Genomic DNA, 13,443 nt, shown 5'->3' with positions numbered 1-13,443 from the left:
AGATCAACACACATATATGCGAATATTCTATTCGGTTTTTACCCATATACACCGTTGTGTTAGCACTGTATACTCAGTACTTACCCGATTTCTGTGAACAAAATCACAGGCATTACTCGGATGGGATTCAAACCCACGACCCTTGCAATTCTAGAGCAGTGTCAAATCAACTAGACCATGGCTAGATGCAGTTCGATTCCTATGTTTTAAAGATGCAAACGATTTAAAGATGTTAAATTTGCATCGGGGATAAAGAATATTCATTTGGGTTTTTACCCATACACAACGATGTGTGTTTAACTCTGTATGTGCTTATAAATTTTAAAACATATGCGAGTTTACTTATTGAACCCCACTTTCGAATACACCTCCGTACATGGCAACCGGCGGGCAATATTTTGTTGTTTTAAGTGCTGTCAGAACCAACTTCTACTTCTTCTACTTTATTACTACTCGGCAAAGTCCCATGATGGGATATCACACCAAGATTACGCACGCGTTTGACCGATGAAGCAACTAGGGTAGATTAAGAGTGGATTTGAACTGGGAGAGCGGGGCCGTGACAACAGACAGTGGAGGATTGTTCCATGCAGGGGTATTCTTGGGGGAAAAAGAGTTTTTGTGGATATTGGTGCGGGGTGAAAAGAGATTATATTTCAGTGGATGGTAACTGCGTGTTGATATACCGGGGGGGGGGGCGGGGGGAACAAGAGTCAAAAAGCTAAAGGGCCGGCCGCTATTTGGTATGTTGTAGCTGGGCATAATTACCTAGAAGTATTCGGCTCTGGAGGGATTGAGTCGCGCAGTAGAACGCACGGTAGAACACACTCTATGGGGAGGTATAGGCACACCCACAGGTTGGATTCATCAGGAACGTGTCTCGTGGCTTGGTCACCCGAGTGCAGCGGCCGAGCCGCAGTCATGAATGGATGGTTTATTACATAACCCAAGTGGGATTGGCTCACAACATTCCTCCCTGTGTTATTTTAAAGAATTCCAAATAACTTTTAAATAATAAAAAAAAAGACGCATATTATTGGAAAGAATCGAGTCCTTTCTTGTAACCAACTGTTATCCAACCTTATCATTTTAAACCAATCCAATACATTTATATTATAATTAAATTGAAAAAGTCATCAAATAAGTGGTTAAACCTATTGCCTGGTTTTTAGAACCAGAAGGCTGCAGGTAACACCTTCCTATCAACATAAAAAGTATTCTTAAATCGAGCAATCAATTTTTATATTTTCTTTGGGGGGGGTGGGGTGTGCTCCCATTACAATTAAATTACAATTAAATTAACTATAGTGATGTTATAACCTTTAACGAACTCTGTCGTTCAACAATGTTTTAAAGTTTAATTTTCTACATAAATTTGAGAAAGGGGTAATTAATTTTCACGCAAATATTAAAAGACTGCAGGTGCCTTGTTTAGGGATACTGGAAAACACACACATTTTCCTTCGTTATTCTCTTGCAATTTCGATGACCAATATTAAGGAGTCAAAATGTCGGGCGACCATGTCCGTCCTGGGCCCAATTTCATAGAGCTGCTTAAGCAAAAAATGTTGCTTAAGCAACAAAATCATTGCTTAGTAAAATCAGATTACCGGCCAAGACTCCTTTCAAAAGTAAACAACAGCTAAATACCAGTCACAAGCAATGTATATGGCTTGAAATTTTGGCCAGTAACATGTGTAAAACAAGCTAGCTATTTTCGTGCTTATGCAAAATTTTGCTTTAGCAGCTCTATGAAATTGGCCCCTGGCTTAAAGACACTTGACACCGTTGGTAATTACCAAAGACCAGTCTTCTCACTTTGTATCTCAACATTTTAACTCTTGGTCGTAGAAGTTGTGAGATACCAATGGAAGAAGAAAAAAAAACACCCTTGTCACCCGAAGTTTTGTGTTTTCAGATGCTTGACTTCGCAACCTGAAAATCTAATTCCTCTCGAAATCAAATTCAATATTTTAGCGGAAAATTAGTTCAAAAACTACGTTACTTGAGAGGGAGCCGTTTCTCACATTGTTTTATACTATCAACAGCTCTCCATTACTCGTTACCAACGGACGTTCTATACATACATGGTTCGGTCGGGCGTCATACCATACGATGTACACAAGTCATTTGCACACAGACCGGGGCCCAATTTCATGGCTCTGCTTACCGTAAGCACAAAATCGGCGCTTAATACGGAAGCAGGGAATTATGTGCTTACGGCAAGCGTATTTCACGGGTTAGCGGCGAATGTTGGCGTCTGCGCGTGCGTACTCCACGTTACTATGCATACGCTTACAAGGCTAGCACAGAAATTCGGCGCTTGCACACGTAATTAAAGCGGGGAATCGTGAATTCGGCGGTAAGCAGAGCCATGAAATTCGGCCCGGGTCCGTTTGTAGCAAGTGTTCTACCCGTTTACAGACAGACCCAACTCATTACACGAACTTAAGAAACTAAAGACAGAACCAACCCATTTTATTATCATTTAGGACGAGCTGGGACGTTTTGAGAACTAGTGTAGTATGACCCAAGCATAAGGATTGTCAAACATAATGTGTTTTCTTATCTGGTGTTTTCAGCAGCAGATGGTGGGTTCAAATCCCGATCATGACACTCGTGGCCTTTGATAACAAAATGTTGTTGTTATTGAGGAGTTATTGAATAATAAATAACTAGGGTATATTACATGAACTTCTTTAATCTAGTGATAGGCGCTATCATCTTAAAGGCAGTGGACACTATTGGTAATTACTCAAAATAATGATTGGCATAAAACCTTTCTTGGTGACGAGTAATGGGGAGAGGTTGATGGTATCAAACATTGTGAGAAACGGCTCCCTCTGAAGTGCCATAGTTTTCGCGAAAGAAGTAATTTTCCACGATTTTGATTTCTAGACCTCAGATTTAGAACTTGAGGTCTCGAAATTAACCATCTAAACGCACACAACTTTGTGTGACAATGGTGTTTTTTTATTTCATTATTATCTTGCAAGTTCGATGACCGATTGAGCTCAAATTTTCACAGGTTTGTTATTTTATGCATATGTTTAGATACACCAACTGTGAAGACTAGTCTTTGACATTTACCAATAGTATCCACTGTCTTTAATCATGCCTTTGAAACAAACACATCAAATACATCATTGTGATTAAATGTCATTCACAAACCAAATGTGTTTTTCCAACACTTAAAAACACTTTGTTTGTACGCTTTGCTATATCGATCGGCTCCACTTCTATAAGATTGCACTCAAAAATAACGTAATACTCAAATCTACAGGGGCGGTCTCTGGGGCGGAAAATTTTTCAAAGCTTTATATTTAAAATTTTACTGCAAGAAGCCACTAATTTCAACAGATTCACATTCATTGGCAGCATACATTTTTCTGCGGTGGGTTTTGGTCATCATATATATTCCTCCAAAATCCGTCATTTTCTTGAAATGATGCAGCTCCCAACTTTAAAGAAATTCCCATTTAAAAGTTAGGACGAGTTGTTCGTCCTAACTTGAGATAGGATTATTCCTATAGCGTATTGTGAAATCGGCTCCAGGAGATTTGCTGTTAAATCCGACATTAATGTGTACACATAAAGCCATCATTGCGGGGGACCAGTCTATATAAGACCTATTCTAGTCAGTAAGTCATTGTATCACTATTTAGGAAAATAGTCATGGAGATTTGCTGTTAAATCCAACCTATAACTGTGTACACCTCAAGCCCAAAACGTGTCTGTATCCTTGCGGATAAAGACAGGGGACCAGTCTAAGACCTATCCACTGCGTCACCATTAGGAAAATGGTGATGAAGATTCGCTGTTAAATCCGACCTATACCTGTATACACATCAAGACATAACCTGTCTTAGACATATCTAGTCAGTAAAGTCATTGTATGACCATTAGGAAAATGGTGATCAAGATTCGTTGTTAACTCCGACCTATACCAATGTACACATAAAGACAAAACCTGTCTTAGACCTATCTTATCAGTGAGTCACTGCGTCACATTAGAACAATGGTGACGAAGATTCGCTGTTAAATCCGACCTATACCTGTATACACAATAAAGACATAACCTGTCTATATAAAGACCTATTTAGCCAGTAAGTCATTGTCACCATTAGGAAAATGGTGATGGAGATTTGCTGTTAAATCTGACCCATACCTGTATACACAATAAAGACATAACCTGTCTATATAAAGAGATGGGGACCAGTCTATTTAAAGATCTAGTCAGTAAGTCATTGTTTCACCATTGGGAAAATGGTGATGGTGATTTGCTGTTAAATCCGACCTATACCTAATAATAATAATAATAATAAGACTTGTAATGCGCACATATCCACCCTGCTGGGTGTTCAAGGCGCAGTACACATAAAGACAAAACCTGTCTGTTGCGGATATAGAGACAGATATGGACCAGCTTAAGACCTATCCTATTATCAGTAAGTCATTGTGTCACCATTAGGGAAATGGTCAGGGAGATTCGCTGTTAAATCCGACATATACCTGTGTACACATCAAGACAAAACCCGTCTGTGTCCTTGCGGATAGAGACATGGGACCAGTTTTAAACCTATCCTTTCACTGAGTACGTCATTGTGTCACCATAAGGCCACGTTATTATCAAAAATCCATATGTGTGTCCTGCCTAAAATATTATTTACCAGCTGGTGGTTGAAAAACGGTCAACAAAAATAACAACGCATTATCATCAATTTGATGTTCTCTCTTCAAAAGGACATTTTCTTTAACAATCTTTCAGGAATATAGGCATATGTCATAACTCGTTTTATCAAATGTAAACATAATAATCGCTGTAATAATCAGCCATAAAATCTCGCCATATTTCTAATTCGTCCAGTTTCATCCAAATTCATCCAGATCTCGTAATGGTTTGATTATTTTGATCTTTTTAGAAACTGTTTACAAGTTCTGAAAATTTGGCTATCTTGACAAGCCTACATTTAAAGCACTGGACACCTTTGGTAGTTGTCAAAGACCAGTCTTCTCACTTTGTGTATCCCAACATAATGCATCAAATAAAAAAACATGTGAAAATTTGAACTCATTTGGTCGTCGAAGTTGCAAGAGAATAATGGAAGATGCTTGATTCCGTTGAGGTCTCGAAATCATTTCAAATATTTTAGTGAGAAATTACTTTTCTCAAAAAACTGCGTTACTTCAGAGGGGCCATTTTGTTGACAATGTCTTATCCTACCAACATTTCCCCATTGCTCGTTGTAAGTGTTTATGCTTACAATCGTTTTGTTACCGAAAAATTACCGAAAAATGTCCAGTGCCTTTAAAAATAGCATCTGCGTAACTTCCCAGTAAACATACTTCGTGTGAAAAAAAAATTACTTGCGCCAAATCCTTTATCAAATTAAGACACAAACATGTTCCATTTCTTATGGACAATAAATTAATGAATAATTATAATGACAGATGTCAGATGAACACCGAAGATTTCAAGATTATAATCTGAGTGACAACACTGAATGTTACAATTTTATCTAAAATTTGAGATACAAAAATCCCCTCTGCCTATAAATACAACAAGATCTAGGGTATGGCAAGTCAGTCTGCTTCTCGCTTGCTCGACCACTCAAGCATTGTGTCACCTGGTGAGTATTGTCTTTTTTCAAATTGTTTACAATCATATTAAAGAAACTTGACACTATTGGTAATTGTCAAAGACCAGTCTTCTCTACTGGTGTGTCTCAAATATGCGCAAAATAACACACCTGTGAAACTTTGAACTCAATTGGTCGTCGCAGTTGCGAGATAATAATGGAAGAAAAAACGCCCCCGTCACATGAAGTTGTTAGCTTTCAGATGCTTGATTTCGAGACCTAAAATTCTAAATCTGAGGTCTCGAAATCAAATTCGTGGAAGATTAAATCTTTCTAAAAAAAACTACGTTACTTCAGAGGGAGCCTGTTTCAATTCTCACAATGTTTAACAGCTCCCCATTACTCGTTACCAACTAAGGTTTATGATGCTAATAAAAACTTTGAGTAGTTGCCAATAGTGTCCACTGCCTTTAAACCAAAGCTAAGTTTTTATTCTTTTATTTTTACATGTTTTTTTTAGTATGAAATGTGATCATATTCATAACCCTCAGTGAACTCATTGCTTGTATTATTCCAAATTGTCCCATGTTTATTTTAGTATCAGTAATATTTCAGTATTATTTTCGAACTTGTATAACCCTATCTAGTTACTCATTGTTTGTATTACTAAAAAATTATTTGTTTAAATAATAAGAATTCACAGTAGGCCTATCCCTCAAAAGTGTTTTTAATTTCGTTTTGTAAACTAACACGGTGTTGTGGAATCAATACAGTTTTGTTCTACAAAATGATGGGCCGTGTTGGTTTACGAAGTAAAAGGAAAGCCAGAGTTGATGGCCCAAAGTAGTCGTTCTTGATGGCCCAAGTACTCGCACTTGATGGCCCAAGTGCTCGCACTTGATGGCCAAAGTACTCATACTTGATGGGCCAAATACCCGTTGGTGGGCCAAGTATTAATTCGTACGTAATGGCCCAAGGTCTCGTACTTGAGGATGGATGGCCCTCGTACTTGATGGCCCAAGTTCTCATACTTGATGGGCCAAATACTCGTTGATGGCTCAAGTACTCGTTCTTGATGGCCCAACTCGCACCTGATGGCCAACATACTCATACTTGATGGCCAAAGTACTCATACTTGATGGGCCAAATACCGGTTGATGGCCCAAGTATTCGCACTTGATGGCCCAAGTACTCAGCGTACTTGATGGCCCAAGTTCTCATACTTGATGGGCCAAATACTCGTTGATGGCCCAAGTACTCGTTCTTGATGCAAATACTCGTTCTTCATGGCCCAAGGTCTCGTACTTGATGGCCAAAGTACTCATACTTGATGGGCCAAATACTCGTTGATGGCCCAAGTACTCGTTCTTGATGGCCCAAGTACTCGTTCTTGATGGCCCAAGTACTCGTACTTGATGGCCCAAGTTCTCATACTTGATGGGCCAAATACTCGTTGATGGCCCCAAGTCTTCGTACTTGATGGCTCAAGTACTCGTACTTGATGGCCCAAGTACTCGTACTTGATGGCCCAAGTTCTCATACTTGATGGGCCAAATACTCGTTGATGGCCCCAAGTCTTCGTACTTGATGGCTCAAGTACTCGTACTTGATAATACTCGCCCACCATAGTGCTCGATAGTTCTTGGGCCTCAACTAAAAAGTACTTGACTACCTCACTGGCCTCAAAACACAATAACTGACACTTGCCCAAAACCGAACCAGATTTTAAGCTATTATTGTTAAGGTGAATCGGTCAAGAACAAAAAAGAGCCGACATGATTTAAACCAATGCTCAGCCACCAGAGCTTGTGAACCTTCTCACTTGTACTCCAATTTTTTCTTCATTATAGATCTGTATAGCTGCTCTCTAAATATGGATCAGAAAGGGGCCGTATTACTCTTGTTGTGTAGCATCGTCTACATTGCACCACTGGTGCTCTGCAATGACGGTGCGTTTAAGATCCTTGGTGGTTACGTCGATGTGTACAACGATGATTCTTCTCAACACAAGACGCAGAATCATCACTGGGGTGAATACGACATTAATGGGTACCCAGACAGGAAGGCCTTCGTCGTTACGTCACACTTCTGCTGGGATAACGGCCGGTCCTACTGCTACCAGACCATCGTGGTATCGACATCATCTGACGAGACTGAGCAGCACTACCAAATCATGGGTAGCAAGACGGTGATCTACGATGCGACGTCTTCGTACGTCGTTGACAGCAGAGGTTGGGGAGTTCAGGACACGTTTGATCAGATTGAAGACAAAGTAGTGGATCAGGGGGAGATATGGGCAGAACCTTTGAGGGATTGGGGACACGGTTATCTCCATCTGTTTGTTAGAAAAGAAGCACGTCCCTCTTACACCGATGCCTTCTTTCGAGAGAACAGGAATGCCGGGTCCGAGCAGTTCACGTCAGGTACAAAATTCTACGGACAGAAAGACCCTTCCAGTGTTTCAGAGGTACTATCAAACTTCAGATCTTGGACCACTGCTTGGGGAGATGCTTCCGTACACTACTCTGAAGTCTTCACAATGCCGACAAAACTGGTTAAAACCACTACCCTCTACGACGAGAAGGTCTCCAAACCCATTGATCTACCTGTCTTGAAGTCTTTGACTCTGACCAACTATGGTTCAGGAGCCACTGGTGATGACTTCGCATTGATTGGCACAGAGGAGACCTTCACTCTGAGTACCGAGTCCACCATCTCGACATCATTCGACTTTGAGATAGACATTGGAGCTGGCACAACCATCGACGCTTTTGGGATCGGTGTCAGCATGGACGTCAACTTGGGGTCCTCATATTCCTCAGGCTCTGAACAGAAGGAGACCAAGACCGTGACAACGACTCAGACCATACAGTGGCCATCCAACTGCCCGGCCGGGATGCAGGTCAAGCACGTCATAACTACTTCATCAGAGGAGGTCAAGGTCCCGATCGTGTTCACCTTCGCGCGCGGTGATCTTCGATGGACCGAGAGGAAGATCATGGAGGCTACGATGTCAGACCTTAAGCAGGAGAAGTACGACTGCTGCCTGTGGGCTGATGCTCACGATCTGTGCGGAACACAGGGCCTCCCATTGTGCAGCCAATAGACCCTCATCATGGTGCGACCATCTTGTTTTTCCTCCCATTCAAATCAGTGCTACCAAACCGTAGCTGGAGTGAAAAACAGTATGGTTCTTGTGTGCACAATGAATGTGTTTATTCATTGCGGATACAAGAAACAATACCAAGATGGTGGCAGCCAATAGACCCTCATCATGGTGCGGCCATCTTGTTTTTCCCCCATTCAAACCAGTGTTACCAAACCGTAACTCAAGTGAGAAACAGTCTGGTTCTTGTGTGCACAATGAATGTGTTTATTCATGGCGGATACAAGAAACAAGACCAAGATGGTGGCAGCATTAAAGGTCTTGTGAAGGGTTGATACTTAATATGCCACATATGATTTCGTTCAGATAATTGTATTAAATTTTGAGTTGATCGAAAGGGAAAGTTTACTAGAGTGTGAATTGAACCTGCGACCTCCAGATAAACATGCTTGCACTCCACCAACTGATGAGCTTTAGGCGGTCTCTGTGTTTTGTCAAAAATATCTTTGTTCGGGGTACCAGTCAGGAGCATCTAACTTGAAACAATTTGTTTTGGCACCAAGGATCACACCCAAGTTTAAGATAAAATGAGGAGCGGCAGTAGGAGGGGTCACCTTATGGGTAACGGAATTCAAATAAATATGTCAAGTAAACCACAAGTGTAAATTAAATTGGGTTCAAACGAAGACCAATAATATCCTTCAAGGCAGTGGACACTTTTTGTAATTACTCAAATTAATGATTAGCATAAAACCTTACTTGGTAACGAGTAATGGGGAGAGGTTCATAGTATAAAACATTGTGGGAAACGACGCCCTATGAAGTAACGTTGTTTTCGAGAAAGAAGTAATTTTTCACGAATTTGATTTCGAGACCTCAAGTTTAGAGTTTGAGGTCTCGAATCAAGCATCGAAAGCACACAACTTCATGTGACAAGGGTGTTTTTTCTTTCATTATTATCTCGCAAACTCTACGACCGATTGAGCTCAAATTTTCACAGGCTTGTTTTTTTATGCATATGTTGAGATACACCAAGTGAGAAAGAAGACTGGTCTTTGACAATTACCAACAGTGTCCACTGTCTTTAAGAAATGCAATACCAACCTTTTCTGAGGAAAGGGAGCTCTTTGAGACTCCCGGGTGTCCTTCCCAAATGTTCTAAAAGACAAAACAAAAGACAAGAACCGGTGAGTGGGACGCCCTCATTAGACCTTTATCATGGTGTGGCCATCTTGATTTTACTCCAGTAATCTAACTAGTATTAGATATCTCACACATCAATATCTGAATAAATAAGAATAAAAAGCAATGTTTAGAAATGGTATGAGTTATTCCCCCCCCCCCCCCGTATTTAACATGATAATTAAAGATAAGCTAATCGTGATGCCTTTTCAAACATGCACCTCTCAACTAAAGCACATTTTTACGCCCCGGACGTAGGCAGGATCGTTACATGGATCATTACATGGAAGTCCCTTAAAATTATTATTAGTATTCGACCAGAACAACACAAAATGTACAAAAATATGTGTAACAACACAAAATAACAAATACACATGTTATGTACAAAATTACATGAATGCAAACACACTTTTGGTAATTACTCAAAATAATTATTAGCATAAAACCTTACTTGGTAACGAGTAATGGGGAGAGGTTCATAGTATAAAACCATGTGGGAAACGACTCCCTATGAAGTAACGTTGTTTTCGAGAAAGAAGTAATTTTTCACGAATTTGATTTCGAGACCTCAAGTTTATAATTTGAGGTCTCGAATCAAGCATCGAAAGCACACAAATTCATGTGACAAGGGTGTTTTTTCTTTCATTATTATCTCGCAAACTCTACGACCGATTGAGCTCAAATATTCACAGGCTTGTTTTTTATGCATATGTTGAGAAACACCAACCCAACAAACATTAGGCCATTGGTCCTGTACCTGCCCAATACAGACAGTTTAATAGGAGACTTTCCAACGCTAGGTGGCAGCAGACATACCGGGTAAATTTCCATTGTTTACGTAGTTCTGAACATGCGCATAATTCTGAGAACAATGGATTTACCCGGTAAGTCTGCTGCCCTCTATCGTCCCAGAAAGTCTCCCATTGGCCCAACACTGGTTTCCTATACTGGGCCTATTGCAAACTGCACATCGGCGTGCAACATGCCCTTTACAGTTTGCCATTACATATTCATTACAATCACGACTCCGGCCCGGCACCGGATTTGGGTAACTGTCCGATGCCTGCCCAATACATGCCCAAAATTGGTTTTATCTACTGGGCCTGTTAAAATTTCCATATTGGCGTTCAACATGGCCAATACAGTTTTCCCATTATAGATCCTCTTCAGGCACAATTCCAGGCCGGTTCTGGTCATTTAGTGGGCCAACACTGGACATACTGATAAAATAAATCGTGCACGTACTGGTCCTGTTTTGGCCCTTTCTCCTTTGAACACTACAGGACCTTGCTTGTAACTGAATCGGCCCATTAATGGTCCTGTGCTACATTGGCCCCAGCGTATTGTTGCATTACTGGTCCCACAACGGCCCCATACAAGCTGAAATAAAATTAAATACAAACATAATTTGGAAACGATTGATGCAAACATATTATTGATAACAATTGCAGTTTATTTATTTGCAACAACAACAATTTTAACCCGTAAATTTTTTGATAAATAAAAATAAACAAGATTTATTGGAATAACTTTTAAAATGGTACATTATTTCCTTGCCAGTGTTTACATAGTTGCCAAGATGTATTTACAATATTTTATTTAAAGCAATTAAATGGTCAACTTAATGCATGAATAAGTTAACCAATAAATAAATACAAAGATCATCTAAAAATTAAGAGTTCATAATACAGGGATGAAATTTCGCAAAATGTGAAAATTCCTGAAAATAGCTTGCCGGCCAGCCGGGTTCACCTCCTAGACCCAGAACCTCCAGATGTTACAATTCAGGAGGATTAAAGACTCTGTGAATCACCACAACTACAAAACTGCAGGTTTGGACGCAATATGGACTATTGTTTTCTCCCTTTGGTGATTGCTGTTCTTTTGAATGTTCAATGACATTTTGAAAAAATCCTGACATCGGGAAAAAATTCCTGAGAAAATCACATGTCTGTTAATATTGAATACAGTGGGATCTCAGCAGTGAAAAGTTAAACAAATAAAATAAAAACACCTAAGGGCGATTCCATGAAAAGGTGGAATTTTCTTAGACAAATGAAATTGCTCCCAGCATTGAATTTTTATTTTTATATCATTCCAAACATGTCCAAGTGTCAGGGGATTTTTTTATTTTTTTTTTTTCGGATATTGTTAACTGTGAAAAAAATTACTTTTCCGATAGTGCACTTAGTGTGGAAAAAAAGTAATGTTTTTTATGGTTTTATCAATTTGACCTATTTTTATAGTCAGTATCAACTTTCTTTAAAAAAGTATAAATGAGAGCAAGTATGGGCAGTATTCTTTCAGAAAAAATATGTAAAATTTCAATACAACTCAATGTACACTTATGTCAACACTTGGTTTGAGGTTCCCCTTTAGAGAGCGTAACGCGTGTTAACAAAACACACCCTTTTAAATATAATTACTAAACAACCTGGTTTCAAATGCTGCAACTTTTAATTTTCCTCCTACTAATAAGGGCTCATGTAAAAACAGTAAAAACTTAGATGAATTCTAAACCACCGCTTCACAATGAGCTTCCGAAAACTGTAACGCAGTTTATGTCACTATTAATTAAAAACTCAGACTTCTTACAGAGGAAGTGGGACATTAAAACTTGAAACATATGGTCAGTTTAACTTTTTAACAAGTAATTAAAGTGTGTGCTTTCTTCTGAAGAGGGAATACATTAAATTTGATAAACATGCCAAATTTTATCTTAAAAGTTAAAACTCTAACAAGCAACATGTAATCAAAATAAACATCCATTTGTATCCCTTTTACTGATTCATTTCCTTTGAAACCCTTCTTTTTCTCCCCCCCCCCCCCATTTCTGTCCCCAGCTCCTCGCAGCCACACCATACTTTCTTTATGGACCATTGTTTGGTTGGTATCCCTCAGCATCTTCATAATTGACTCTAAAAAACAAATTCAAATAAAGAATACAAAATTTAATCATCTGATGAAATTCCATTAACACTTGAAAACTCTAATCATATTCCGAAATGAAAAATATGAATTTGTAACAATTTAATCATAACTTCAGTCAAGTCTTTGTTACTACAATTTTGTGTCGGGGGTGGGTGTGGGGTGTTTAAACGAACAAACAAAAACCACAACACCCCAACAAACAACCACCCTAACAAACAAACAAACAACCCACACCCACCCTGATACTTAATGAGAAAATGAATAAATTCGAAATTTTAATAATAAACCAATACATTCGATAAAAAAAAAACATTGTAAAAGTACAATCCAGCTTATTGTCAAAAGGATAAACACAGCGTTGCCTACTTTTCCACTTTCACATGATAACCACATGAATGTGCCGAGTATCCTGTGAAAGTAGGTGAGAGTTTAACTTTGTCCAACATCCTGTTGGCAGCAAGCTACTCAAGAATGTAACCTTTAAAACTAATTCACTCACTAGTGACAGCAGTGCACAAGCCCAGTTGGCTAAAAGCCAGCTTGACTTCACCATTTCCCTTCCAGCCGACCTTGCCTGCCCAGTTGTATTTCATAGAAACTTCATGGCTGAGCAAGGATCGCATCACCCTCCTAACTGCCTCCTTT

Source organism: Asterias rubens, chromosome 22 (assembly GCF_902459465.1).
Source record: "Asterias rubens chromosome 22, eAstRub1.3, whole genome shotgun sequence".
NCBI lineage: Eukaryota > Metazoa > Echinodermata > Asteroidea > Forcipulatida > Asteriidae > Asterias > Asterias rubens.
This window is presented reverse-complemented; position numbering follows the sequence as displayed.